Below are 12,542 nucleotides of genomic sequence, written 5' to 3'. Positions count from 1 at the left end.
ATAAACAAGGTTCAGTTTATATGTGCACATTCCATTTTCTGTCATTGTGTGTATATTATCTTCAGTTTGCACACTATCCAGAGCAATTACTTAGCTTTGAGATACTACTTTTCTAGTATGAGAACTATGTAGTGTGAGAACTACGAGTTCAGAAGTGGAACTTTTCACAGCACTGTGCCAATGATAATATTTCCCATAAGGAAAACATGTTTGGCTTCAGAGCAGCACTTGTGTTTAACTTAGTTAAAATACATCCTCAGTCTGTGACATGAAGGAATTACTTCATGTGTTATAATACAAGTCAGACAAAATAAAATAATGTTACATAAATGCATCTTTTCTTGTATCACTCTGCGTTCATATTGTGTGCACTTGTAGCCACTTAAAAACAGTGCTTATGGACGTAGTGGATGTCAAACAGCATTGACAAAATTAATCATTTCAGCTCAGGACACATTGCACTTTAAATCTTAAAGGATTTTTATCCATTGTAGTTATTCTTTCTTTTCATGTACTCCCCAACCCCCATGATATTTGCTGCAGGATTCCCCTGAATAAAGATCTTGCTCACAAAATAACTTTGCAGTGATGACAGGGAGACAGACTGATCACCACACCTGCAAAGTTCTGTCTGTCTAACGTAACAAGGGTTGCAGTGATCCGGGAGTGGAATCGTGTGTTCAGAGAACCTTAACCTAGACTTTATTTTGTGTTAAGAAGAAGAAGAATGTACAGATGACAATGAACCAAGAATGATACTAAAGTACATCAGACAGGCATGCACAAGATGTAGTAACCTCAATAGGAATACATTAAAAGCACACAATTTTTCTCTGCACCACTTCTTTCTTCACTTCTTCCATAGAAGTGTTTCTTTACGATGTGGCCATGCTACCATTAAATCAGTTTCTTTTTACTTCCCGTGCTTTGTGCTTCTGGCTTTTTGTCCTCTTGCTTAGTTGTCTGTTCCCCCAGCCTTTCAGCTCTCTTAATAAGAATTTTCTTCCCTCTCCACAGAAGAAGGGAACTACGTATTTCTTTATGCTCAGCCCCTTGTTTATCCTTAAGCTTTTCCCTTTCTTTTTTTCAAGTTGCTGAGCCAGATTCTAACCAGGCCTAAGTGAGCGTAACTTCCCTGGGGCTACGCTGACTTAGACCACCTGATCTTTGACCTGAAGATTTCTTTTTTCTTCGGCTATTTTCAGTCTATTGTCCCGTGATGTTTGGTCCCCTTTTGCTACACCCAGAAATCTGATTTACTTCCTTTTTTCTTGGTCGTAAATCCTTGATGCATATTTTTTCTTTTACTTTCCACCAAGGTATCCATCTTCTCTTACCAGGGTTCTGTCCCACTGGAAGTTTAAGATTGCAGCACTGAGATACCATCCCTTTCAGAAGACATGGTTTTATGTATTATATTCATTCTTTTACTCTGTTCTTACTGTATTCAAGAGCTGCATTGGCTCTTTTCTAGGAAGAGGAGCTATAAAAATACAAGTTCTACCCAACAACAGCATTATTAAGTATGGAAAATCCTCCTCAGACATCATTAGGTTACATAGCCTTTAAACTTGCTGTCATTAGCTTGCCACTCGCTGTGGCTCATGTGCTGTGTTAGCATTCATCTCAGAAATTAACCAGTTAGAATGGTGAATTTCTGCAAGTTACTCAATCCTGAAATCATGTCTAGTTTTTCTCTGGTACAAGGCTATTCTGTGTGCTTCAGGTATTTTATTTCCTAGCAACATTCAGCTCGTATGTAATACAGTTTCACGAAAATCTGCAGCAGTGTTTCGTGAGTATCTGCCTCCTTGTGTAACTTTTGCAAACAATGAGTATCTGATTCGCACAAAAAAACTGGCAGTATTTTATTGGAAACTGCTACCTTTTGATGTGCTGATCTATTAGTAAAAATGTCATGAAAGCTATAAACAAAAGCTATCCAATAGTACGCACAGATTAAATGCTGTACCTAGAGGTGTTAGGCTCACAGGAATTAAGCAGAATGAGCAGAAAAGAATCATTAACAATCCTTAAAAGGACTGCTTCATTTCAGTCCCTTTTTTTTCCCCTGAACTTTCTTAACCATGTGAACTATCACACATATCCTAACCTGCTTTAATTACTTTGAAGATAAAGTTCAAGCCTCAAGTGAGGGATCAAAGAAATAGAGAGAATGAATATAGAAAGTCAAATGCCTTGGCAAAAATAATTATACCCTACGATACATTATAAGCCATAATAACTGTACTTGATTCGTTTTCTGTAAGCTGTCAGTATTTCCCATCTTTTTCTTTGTATTTGTTCTAATACAAAGATATCTGCCATTTTTGGTGGATGTTCTTTTAAATGTTATTAAACTCATGTTTACATTGACCTAATGTATGCAATAATTCATAGATTTATGCCAATCCTACTCTTCTGTTAGTGATAGTTCCTGGGTAGAAAAAAAAAGTGCTTCAGTACATGTTTTATAATGGCACCAATGATATTTAAGCTTTATAGGTCCTAAATTTAACAAGTAAGAACGCTTTCTTTCTTAATTCCGTTTTCTTAATGCACAGTTTTTGTTACCTGTTCTCATTTTGAACAGCATTCAGGAAGTTTAGGGTGTAAATTATCCTTTTGTTAAAATAGATATGCGGGCACTGACTAGAGTAAGATTCAGTGGGACCTGGATTATTTGCTGCTGGTGCTGTGTTGATGATTATTTAGCGCTTTGTTGACTCAGTTTTCAAAGTTGTCTGTCTTCTGGATTAGAAAAAGGGAACTGACCTCTGCCAAATTACCATAAAATTTAAGAGATACTTCTGTTTTTTGAATATAATTAGCTTCTGTGCCTGATGACTTTTTTTTTTTAAGACACATTTTGGAAGAAATCTATTATTATAGTTTTTTTGTTTCAGTGGAGAAAAGCTATATAGTATTTCAATTAAGTGATTGTTTTGCTTAATATCATAACAACCATGCAAGGCACTGGATATGTAGCCTGCTACAACTCAGCTATTTTTTATATGACTTTATTTTATTTAGTGTAACAAAATCTAAAAGTTATCTAATCATAGCATATTTTATTGGTTATTTGCCAATTTTAACGCTAGATTTACTACTTTACATATGAAGTAGAAGGAATACATTAGAAAAACGTAACTGCTCCCATTTTCAGGACATGCGAAGAACCACGCAAATTCATGTGGTACGACTCATGCTTACCTAAATCGATATGTTTTATCTGAAACCTAACCTGAGGACTTGGTCTAAGAATCAGATAAGAACAGGATTTGCAGTCATGTATATGTGTAGGTGTCCTAAATAGAAGTTGAATCTCTGATCCAGCTGATCCAAGGACAGCCGGATATAAGCATGCTTTTCTGTTTTTATCCTCTGTTCACTATGGTGTGTTACTTCTGTTGCTGTGTCTGAATTTCATAAAAGCTCTCTTTCATCTGATATGATCAGCATGTATTACTAATTGTCACCACAGTAAATGAGAAAGCATTCTACCTGGCAGTCCTGAAAAGCAAGCACTGGGGCTCAAGCACCCAGCATCCATTTTGGTTCTTGTAGGACGTGTCTGAGAAGTGTACTGCCATTAAAATGTGTGAGCCAGTTTGGGAGGTGGCAAACAGAATGCCAGCAGAAATGTATCTAAATGCTGACAGAGTTTAACGGGCAGAGATATTCACCTCTTGCATGGGAGACCTCAGGTATATCTCTGAAATTTGATCTGTTGCCACTTCAAAATTATTCATGTACACGTGAGTAAAGACTCACTAAAAAGCCCATCTGCTGGGTGAATACTAAATATCAAAATGCCTGTGAATGACACTGAGCAGACTGTGGAAATTTTAGTGTAATTACAAGACTGAAGATGACATAGCACTTTTGGATATCAGCAGTGTGATTCCAGATTCTTTGGATAGTGGTATAAATGAGACCGTTGTTTAGGGCTTGAATCTCTTCATTATCTTCTGATTCTGTTATTGTCACACTCTATGTTAATACATGGGTGTTATTTGAAGTTTCGGAACCCCCACAGCCCCGCCTCAGGCTCTTCATGTCAATATAACTTGGCAGGTGTTCTTTGTTCAGAACGCTCAACTGCTGGTCTCTTATTACTTCATAATATATCAGTTATGATTTCTTAAAAATAAGTGACATTGCATAACTAATAAGGGGATGATAATGCCAGGAAGAGGAATTATAGAGCAGGCAGCTTTGGTGAGAGTCTCTTTTTTCAGGTCTGGTAAAAGTATGTTTTCTCAATCACATGTCTCCTGGAAATATCGCAGACTACTTTTACTGCTTTACATTTTAGTTTCCTTTAGTTTTTACTTTTGAATTCATAAAAGTAGAAATGTTGAAAGTGTTGTCAGAAACCAAGCTGAAATCTGCTGTGCATCAGAAACCAAAATAAATCTCTAAGTACTTACTAGTCACCAGTAATAAAAAGAAATATAACAACTTCTTTCAGCAACTGCTCCTCTTTGTTAGTGTGTTTTATAGAATTTGTTTTCATGAATAAAATTTTGCTGAATTTTTCACAAGTAGCATTTCATGTGAGTTTGAGAAAGGGAACGATGTCTTTGATTTGAAGTGTTGAAATATAAATTCTGGTGGTAAGATCTTATCCTGCAAGCAGCAAGATCTTACCCTGGAAGGAAAAAAAGCTGAAAAGAGGAAAGGATAAAAAAGGATAAGAAAATAAGTTTACTTGGTTGGTTGGTTTTGTTTGGTTGGTTTTTGTTTGTTCTTTTTGTTTTAATACGTGCAGTTCAGTTTCTGGAATATTTCAGGTGTAGCATATAGCACAGGACTAGGTGAACCATTGTGGGTTTGAGCTTTTATTACAGGACACAAAATCTTATTTTCCTAGGTTGTTCCTTCTTTGAGTTGACTAATTCAAGAAGTACTAATTCAAAAATTTCACCCCTCTTTACCCTTTCTCACAGGTGCAAATTTCCTTTGTTACATGTTTTGCTACTTGGGACAGTTTAAGACTGCACTCCATTTCAGGGCTTCCCAGAGCTGTTCTTTCTGCATACACACTCCTCCAGCAGATAACGTGAATCACATCAAATTATGTCAGTGTTCTGAAATGCGAAGAAACATTCCTTAATAACCAAGCTGCCACTTCCAGGATATTTCATTTGTTGCTTTAAGGCAGTTTCACTTTGCATCTTGTCAGATGAATGGCAACTGCAAAAATTCACAGTATTTTCTCCAGAAGGAGAAATTGCTTCAGCTAGGTAAAGAAATACAAGAAATTGTGCCTGGTGTGGCCAAGTTAAAGCCTGAGGTACACCTACTCTGTTCTTTCTTCCACTCCAAAAATGTTTGTACGGTACTTATCCTAGAAGTACAGGTACTGATACCATTCAGTGTGTTCTGGTGTTACCACCACCACTACTAACTGTTCATCATACTATGTGATATCTAAAACAATCTGTTATTTTATAAAGGAAACAAGGTGATGACGCAGCTCATGCTGCGCTACAGCACATGCAAGCTGTAACTTACTGTTTCCATTCAGTCATAATAATAATTCAGTGTGTCATTAATAGTTTAAGCTGTATGCAATACTGAAATTAATACAGAAAAATAATTTATAAATCATTTGCATGCAGTTGAATGTAAGTTGTGCAGTGCAGTCACACTACATGGCGGTCAACTTGTACTTAGTGATCAGAGAAAAAGCTCCCACCAATTTGGATGTAAGACGCTGCTTTGCTTTTCTTAGAGAGGTCTGTACCTCTCTATATATCTATATTGCTATATATCACTATATGGAAAGAGAATAAGGTTATTATAGTAACTCAGGATGTTGAAAAACTTCTAAAAGAAGGACTTATACATTTTTAAACAAAATTTTCATGTAATTTGAGGATATTAAGAGTAAAATATAAGTAATTAGACAAGTCAAACAATAAATGTTCTGAGGGGAGGTGAAACAGCAGTAAAGCTAATGTCAAACAGCTCTTTTTCATTTCTTACATTTATTATTTTATTCTGATTCTGTACATTCTCTCACTATTTTTTTTCTTTGTTTTGTTTTGGTGTTGATCATTCATATGTCGATATGTACTAGCATTGCAAACATTACACGGAGCTCTCAAGTTGCTGCCCAGGCCTTTCTTTTTCTTTTCATGGACGCTTAAAGCTTTTTCTCTTCTAAGCATTAGCTCTTTAATTCATTGGATTTGTTGAAATTTATACTCTATTATAATGCTTTGCTACTTAAAACTTTCTTATGCAACAGAAGGTAGTTCCATTCCTACTGGTTAGATTGCAAATTTATTGTGAGTATCAATTGAATTTGTTTCTGAAATAAAACAATGTATTTTCTTGGCTGGGTTTTGAACATGTGAAAACTGAAAGGACAATAGGATAGATTAATTATCTCAACTCTAAATGTTCTTTTTCTGTACTTATTTGTAATTGAAATAATCTTTTGCAGTTTAATGTGAGGGTTGTAGCAGTGTGTCAACTTTTAAATTTACGTTACTCTTTTTAGGGTTGTTGGTTTTTAGAAAAATACATTACTAGCTTTTGCTGTGAGTTACTGTTTCTTAAATAAAATTTCATTCAGTCATTAGTTTTTCCAGTAGTTATATCTATGTTAGTGATAGCAGAAGTTTTTCATCTAAGAAGAAATTGGAATTTAATAAGGAATGGGGATAAAAAGCGGTCTACTGAGATCTTTTGTATTTAAGCAGGATAGATCATCTCTATTGCTGTATTCTATTCATTGAACAAGTGAAATTTTTGTTGGCTCAAATTTGTATGATAGCATAGAAAAATCAGTGTAGCAAGTATATTCAAACTATATAGATGTCAGAATATGTACAGACAAGTTGTGTGTGTTAGCATTGTGTAGTAGCATGGGCCTTTATGTGAAGCTCAAAGCTTTCTGACATCTATCTTCTGAAGGAAACAGATCAGCTGGAATTCTTCAATTGTACTTTCTCTCTATGGTGAATCTTTTTGCATTGATAGCTAAAAATGAGACAATCTCTGTCTATTTTGAAATACTTTTGTTCCAAGACAGGAGAGAGACCACCTAGAATCCAGATTCAGTGGTAGCTATGGTGATATCAAAGACAGAATTCTGCTGTTTATGCTGCACTTCTCCTGCTGATTATTTGGAACTGCACAACGCTGTTGGCAAAACTAGCATCATGTCTAACATGTTGAACTAACACATGTAAATTTGTGTTTTGTAAATGAGAGGTTTTTTTAATAAGCTTATCTTGAGAAAGATTTAAAGCTTATTTGAGATAAATATAAGCTTTAAAAATCTAAATCTAAAGATAAATCTAAAAAAGCTTATCTTGAGTTCCATTGCACAGGACATTAGAATGCTTAACTATTTCCTCTGGTCCCCCATTCATAGCTGGAAGGCAGAGCAATTACTAAAAACCACGTATAGTTTGTGCTGTAGTTTAGGAACACTTATTACGTATGGTGACAGATTTTCACTATAAATCACTACCATTTCCTTTCACATAAATTTCATTTTTAAAATAAAATCTCTTATAAATGAGGAAGAAAAAAAGTGCAAGAAAAAAAAATAGAAGTCCAAACATTTTTCCTGGTTTATATCTCAAATTAATTAATCTCAGAACAATTCAGAACTTTTTGAATTTATATGTTGCTATATATATATATTTATAAAAGTTACTCTAAAGAATAGTTCTATTGTATTGGTTTCTTTTTTTAGTTAATATTTCTAATATATCACTCAAATACCTTAAGTAAAGCAGCTCAGTGTGAGAACAAGATCTTGCTAGCATTGTCTAACCTTTTATCTTGGTGTACCATGCTGAAATAGTAATAATAATTTAAAAAAAAAAAACTTCTAGCAGAAGCTTCAAATTAATTGAGAGTTGATCTTAAGTTACTAAATACTTAATACTTTAATTGTATCAAAACCTAAATTTTCTGTTTTTTTTTTTCTTCTCACAAACATCATTTAGCAGTGCTGTGAAGCCCAGTAGACGGTGCTTTTAGAAATATCATGCACTGCAGGTAACATATGTCCATAGAAACATCCTGAGTGTAAATATAGTCAGATAACTGTTCCCCTTGCTCCCACCAAAAATAAAGAAAAAAGCACAATGGGAACCTTTGGTGTAGAAAAACTTATAACAATCTTAGAAAATGTACCATTCTCTATTCCAAATTCTATGGGTAGAATAAGAATATGCAATGTTTAAGAATATTTAAAATACAGAGTCAGTGCTTCAGGAAAGCTGTATTGCCACAGACCAGTCTCTGTGGGGCTCCAGAGCTAATGGCTTGTGGTGATTATAGAAACAGCAACTGGAAACAATGGAGTACAACATTTTGAATGTGTTTTCCTTATCCTTACCTTCTATTGCAATTTCCCTTTGTGCTCAGGGCAGCCTGTAAGCCTGGCTTGATCCTTCTGTTCTTGCAGACAATTAGTATCTACCTTTCTCTCCAGGAAATACTAACTCCACAATTTTAAAAAAGGAGAAAAGCAACCTGTCCAGGAGGCGGACAACAGTTAATTGAAGACAAGTATTCTTACAAAGAGCTTTTATTATAGATAACATGCCAATATTTAATTACATGCAATTATTTTTTTTCCTATCCCCAGGAATTGGCAAGTTTTTAGAAATGTCAGAGAGAGTGAAATGAGGATAATGAGTACTGGAATCTCCAAAGGAATTATTCCAAAGTTACAGTGTAAATGTATTAAATGTGATATGGAAGGCAGAGTTAATTACATGCAGGTATGGGAAGTAGTCTCGATAAAAAGGTTGCTCTACAGCACTAGTGGCATACTCATGTATGGCAGTTACTGTTTTAGAGATGTCATGGGTTGCTGAGCAGTAAATCACTGTTGTTCACGTGGAGTCAACAGTGCTGATCAGCTGCAGAGTACACAGAATGGAGGATGTCTTTGTTCTGGTTTGGTGGGGATGAACCATACCTGAAATACAGATGAGGAGTTCTTAGTCTTACGGATCTGGGGTAGAAGGACTTAGCACGTTGTATTACATCATTGTATTACATCTGTCTGCTGTTTTGTCAATTCAGTAATGATAGTTCTCTGTCGGCTTTTACCTGAATATACTCAAAATATTCTAAATATAGATAGTAAATGACAACCATTCTGGTGACTCCAGTGGCCATCTTATAGAACTATGAGTGAAGAACTGGAAATTTGGTCTGACAATGAAAAAAGAGAATACATTTAATAGACTTATTTCTTACCTATCTAGTGGTGTTTGTTTCACCTCGAAGAACTAAAAACTGTGAAGAATAACCTTTCCATGAAGCACTGCCTTCTTCACTTGGAAATGACAGCATGTATGTCTTGCTGCAGGTTATGAGCTTGCTGGAAGGTGACTGACATTCAGTCCCATGTCACTGGCTGTGTGGAGTTCTCCTTACCATGGCATATGTACCCCTGAACATAAATGAATTTTCAAAAAACTTTTACTTCTGGTCTGCTGGAAGTGATGTGTTCCTAACACTTGTGTTTCTGATTCTCTTCTTGATAACAACTTGCTACTAGTGCGAGAGCTAACTTCTGTGTTGCATTCAGGCTCTGAAATGGGTATGAAAATGCAGCATTGTACAACTTCTGGGTTTACCCTGCCACAGCGGGATAGCGTGTTTTTGTCTTCCCTCATAACTGCAAACCAAGTAACAAATGAAGTTGTCCTCAGTATGAAATGAGGGCTGTTTGAATGAGAGAGCCTGCTCTATCAAAGTTAGGCATGTCCAATTCAACATACACGTTTCTACATGCAGTGTGTGCACTGTGTTGCCTTCTATATCTATTATGTATCAGACATTGCATACACAAAAGCAAGGCCATCTTTAGTCCAAGGATGGGAAAAAACCTGCATGGATGTAATATTTTGACTGCCAAGCTTCAAACATAACATGAGGTATTTCCTAAAAGAACAGTGTTGTGGTTTAACCCGGCTGGCAGCTAAACACCACACAGCCGTTCGCTCACCCTCCCCCCTCCCTCTCTGGGATGGGGGAGAGAAACGGGAAAGTGAAGCCAGTGAGTTGAGATAAAGACAGTTTATTAAGACAGGAAAATAATAATAACAATAATAATAGTGATAATGATAATAGTATTAATAATAATAATGTGTACGAAACAAGTGATGCACAATGCAATTGCTCACCACCCGCTGACCGATGCCCAGCCTATCCCCGAGCAGCCGGCCCCCCACCCCGGCCAGCCACCCCTATATATTGTTTAGCATGACGTCAGATGGTATGGAATCCCCCTTTGGCCAGTTTGGGTCAGCTGTCCTGGGTCTGTCCCCTCCCAGCTCCTGCTGCACCCCCAGCCTGCTCGCTGGCAGGACAGAGCGAGAAGCCGAAAAGTCCTTGGCCTGGTGTAAACACTGCTCTGCAACAATTAAAACATCAGCATGTTATCAGCGCTCTTCTCATCCTAATCCAAAACATAGCACCCTACCAGCGACTAGGAGGAAAATTAACTCCTGTCCTAACTGAAACCAGGACAAACAGCATGAATTCTAGATCTGTGTTTCATTGTCTGTTGGATTTCTGAAAGTTCCCAGCAGCTCCAGGTGGTCAAGAGAAATGGCCGAGCATTTGGGATTTCCAGAGACAGGGTTACCAAGTTATGCCTAGTAAATGTATTCACAGTAGCTATTAATAAGTGTAAAGTTATGCGAAGTTTTTAACAGTGTTGACTATTTATTGTATTTAACAGTGGTGCTGTTTACCATTTGTCCTCGTCCGTGACAATTTTCTATCCATTGCTTCTGCAGTCATCACTGGTTTAATCCCAAAAGCCTGGCTAGGAGACACACCGAGTTGTTTCTTAGTGTGAGCTATAGTTTTTGAAATGACACTTGAATGTAGCTTGACCTTGTCTGTACTTGTGACCAAGCAGGTCATACCAATTTTTGGTTTCACAGTTCTTGCTGCTATTCAATTGCCATCAACTATTTTGAGACTGATTACTCACTAACAACTGCTTTGTAATACAAAGAAAAGTGTGCTTCCTTGTAAGTGTTTGTCAGTGTTCCTCCACCTAGTCCAGCTCTGTCTGCTGCTTGCGTTTTCTTGCTGTTTCTTTTTCTAGTTGTCTCCCTTGGAGACTTCGCTTTACGTCTTTGCTGGGTTCCTGCCAGCCTTCAGCATTTGAGACTCTCTTCAAGATTTTTAAAATACATTTTATTGTAGGAAGAATAAACCTTTGCAGGCTGGTAGAGAAGAGGAGATAGGGAAGTATGGAATAACGTATCATTTAATTCCTGCTTAGTAGCTTTCCCGCTGTTTTCTCAAGGATGTCTGTTCTTTCTGATAATCCCTTATATTTGCAGTTGTTTCATTTTCTGCTAGTCTCCCTCTTACAGCCTCTTTCAATTTAATTTCTGTGCCTTCCGTCAGGATGATATCACGCAGGTAAACTGTCATTTATAAACACCCCTCCAAATATGTGTTTCTTTCATGTCCATTTTGCCACTCATTTTCAGCACTGGTCACACAGTTCATTGCCATGACTTGTATTCACAGTAAAGTTTTTTGAAAGGGATGCAAATGATTCTGCTGTTAAGCTGAACTGCATCTAAACATTAGGTCTGTTCCTTCTTGAATCACAGCCTACTCTCTCCTGTGCAAAACCTTTCCCTTCTGTCGCTTACATCCCACAAAATATATGCTGATGCTTCATTCACTGTAGAATTGCTCTCTGTTAATTGCCTTGTTCTGAAAAGTATTAAGACTATTGCCTGTTATATATGTCCAAATGAAACAAGCTCTGGGAAGCTTGAGAAAGAGATAAAGCTACCTCTTCTCTGGTGGAGGAAACCAACTGCTGGGTTCCCTGGCAGTATGTGTAAATAGCCTGGGGGAACGTAAAGTTGTAAAAGAGAAGTGCTCAGTGTCAAGACCGTAAAGATGACCCAAATCATTACCTCTTCTAGGAAAAGGAGAATTGTCCAGAGTCTGTTGGAATCAACTAGGGTACAAAATGTGAGCTGAGTGCACAGATATGCTTTCATTATGATATTTTTTTCTACAGATTAAGGTCATTTAGTTAAGTTTGGTTTAATTTCTGGAAGAGACCCTTTTTTTGTTTTTACTGGCACTAGATTGATATTTCATCTTTACCTTTAGTTGCTTTCTGTTTTTCTAAAATATTCTTCAATGGGTTTGGGAAGATAACGGACTGATGGTCGTATGTATCACTTAAGGCAAAGGCTTGCTGTTTAGCAATTAACAGTAGTTAATGTAATCACAGAATCATCTAGGTTGGAAGAGACCTCCAAGATCACCTAGTCCAACCTCTGACCTAACGCTAACAAGTCCTCCGCTAAACCATATCACTAAGCTCTACATCTAAACGTCTTAGGTGTTTTATTCTGTAAGAGAAACCTGTAGAAATGCCTGATTGTACTCAGGGTAACAGCATCAGACATTCTATGTAATGAGGATTAAACCTCTTATTCCTGTACCATTAGTAGACATGAAAAAACATCTGAAAGTCATTGGTTATAGGTTATAAAATAAAG

At 36.7% G+C, this 12,542-nt stretch overlaps 1 protein-coding gene across 14 annotated transcripts in view; it reads left to right on the top strand.

Moving 5' to 3' along the window:
* ENTREP2 (endosomal transmembrane epsin interactor 2) overlaps positions 1 to 12,542 on the top strand; it is a 157,612-nt gene that overhangs the window by 101,668 nt on the left and 43,402 nt on the right. The gene's annotated exons all lie outside the window — the stretch shown is intronic.

Source organism: Anser cygnoides, chromosome 11 (genome assembly GCF_040182565.1).
Source record: "Anser cygnoides isolate HZ-2024a breed goose chromosome 11, Taihu_goose_T2T_genome, whole genome shotgun sequence".
In the NCBI taxonomy this organism is placed as follows: domain Eukaryota; kingdom Metazoa; phylum Chordata; class Aves; order Anseriformes; family Anatidae; genus Anser; species Anser cygnoides.
The sequence above is the reverse complement of the archived record's forward strand: the minus strand, read 5'-3'. Positions and strand labels throughout refer to the sequence as shown.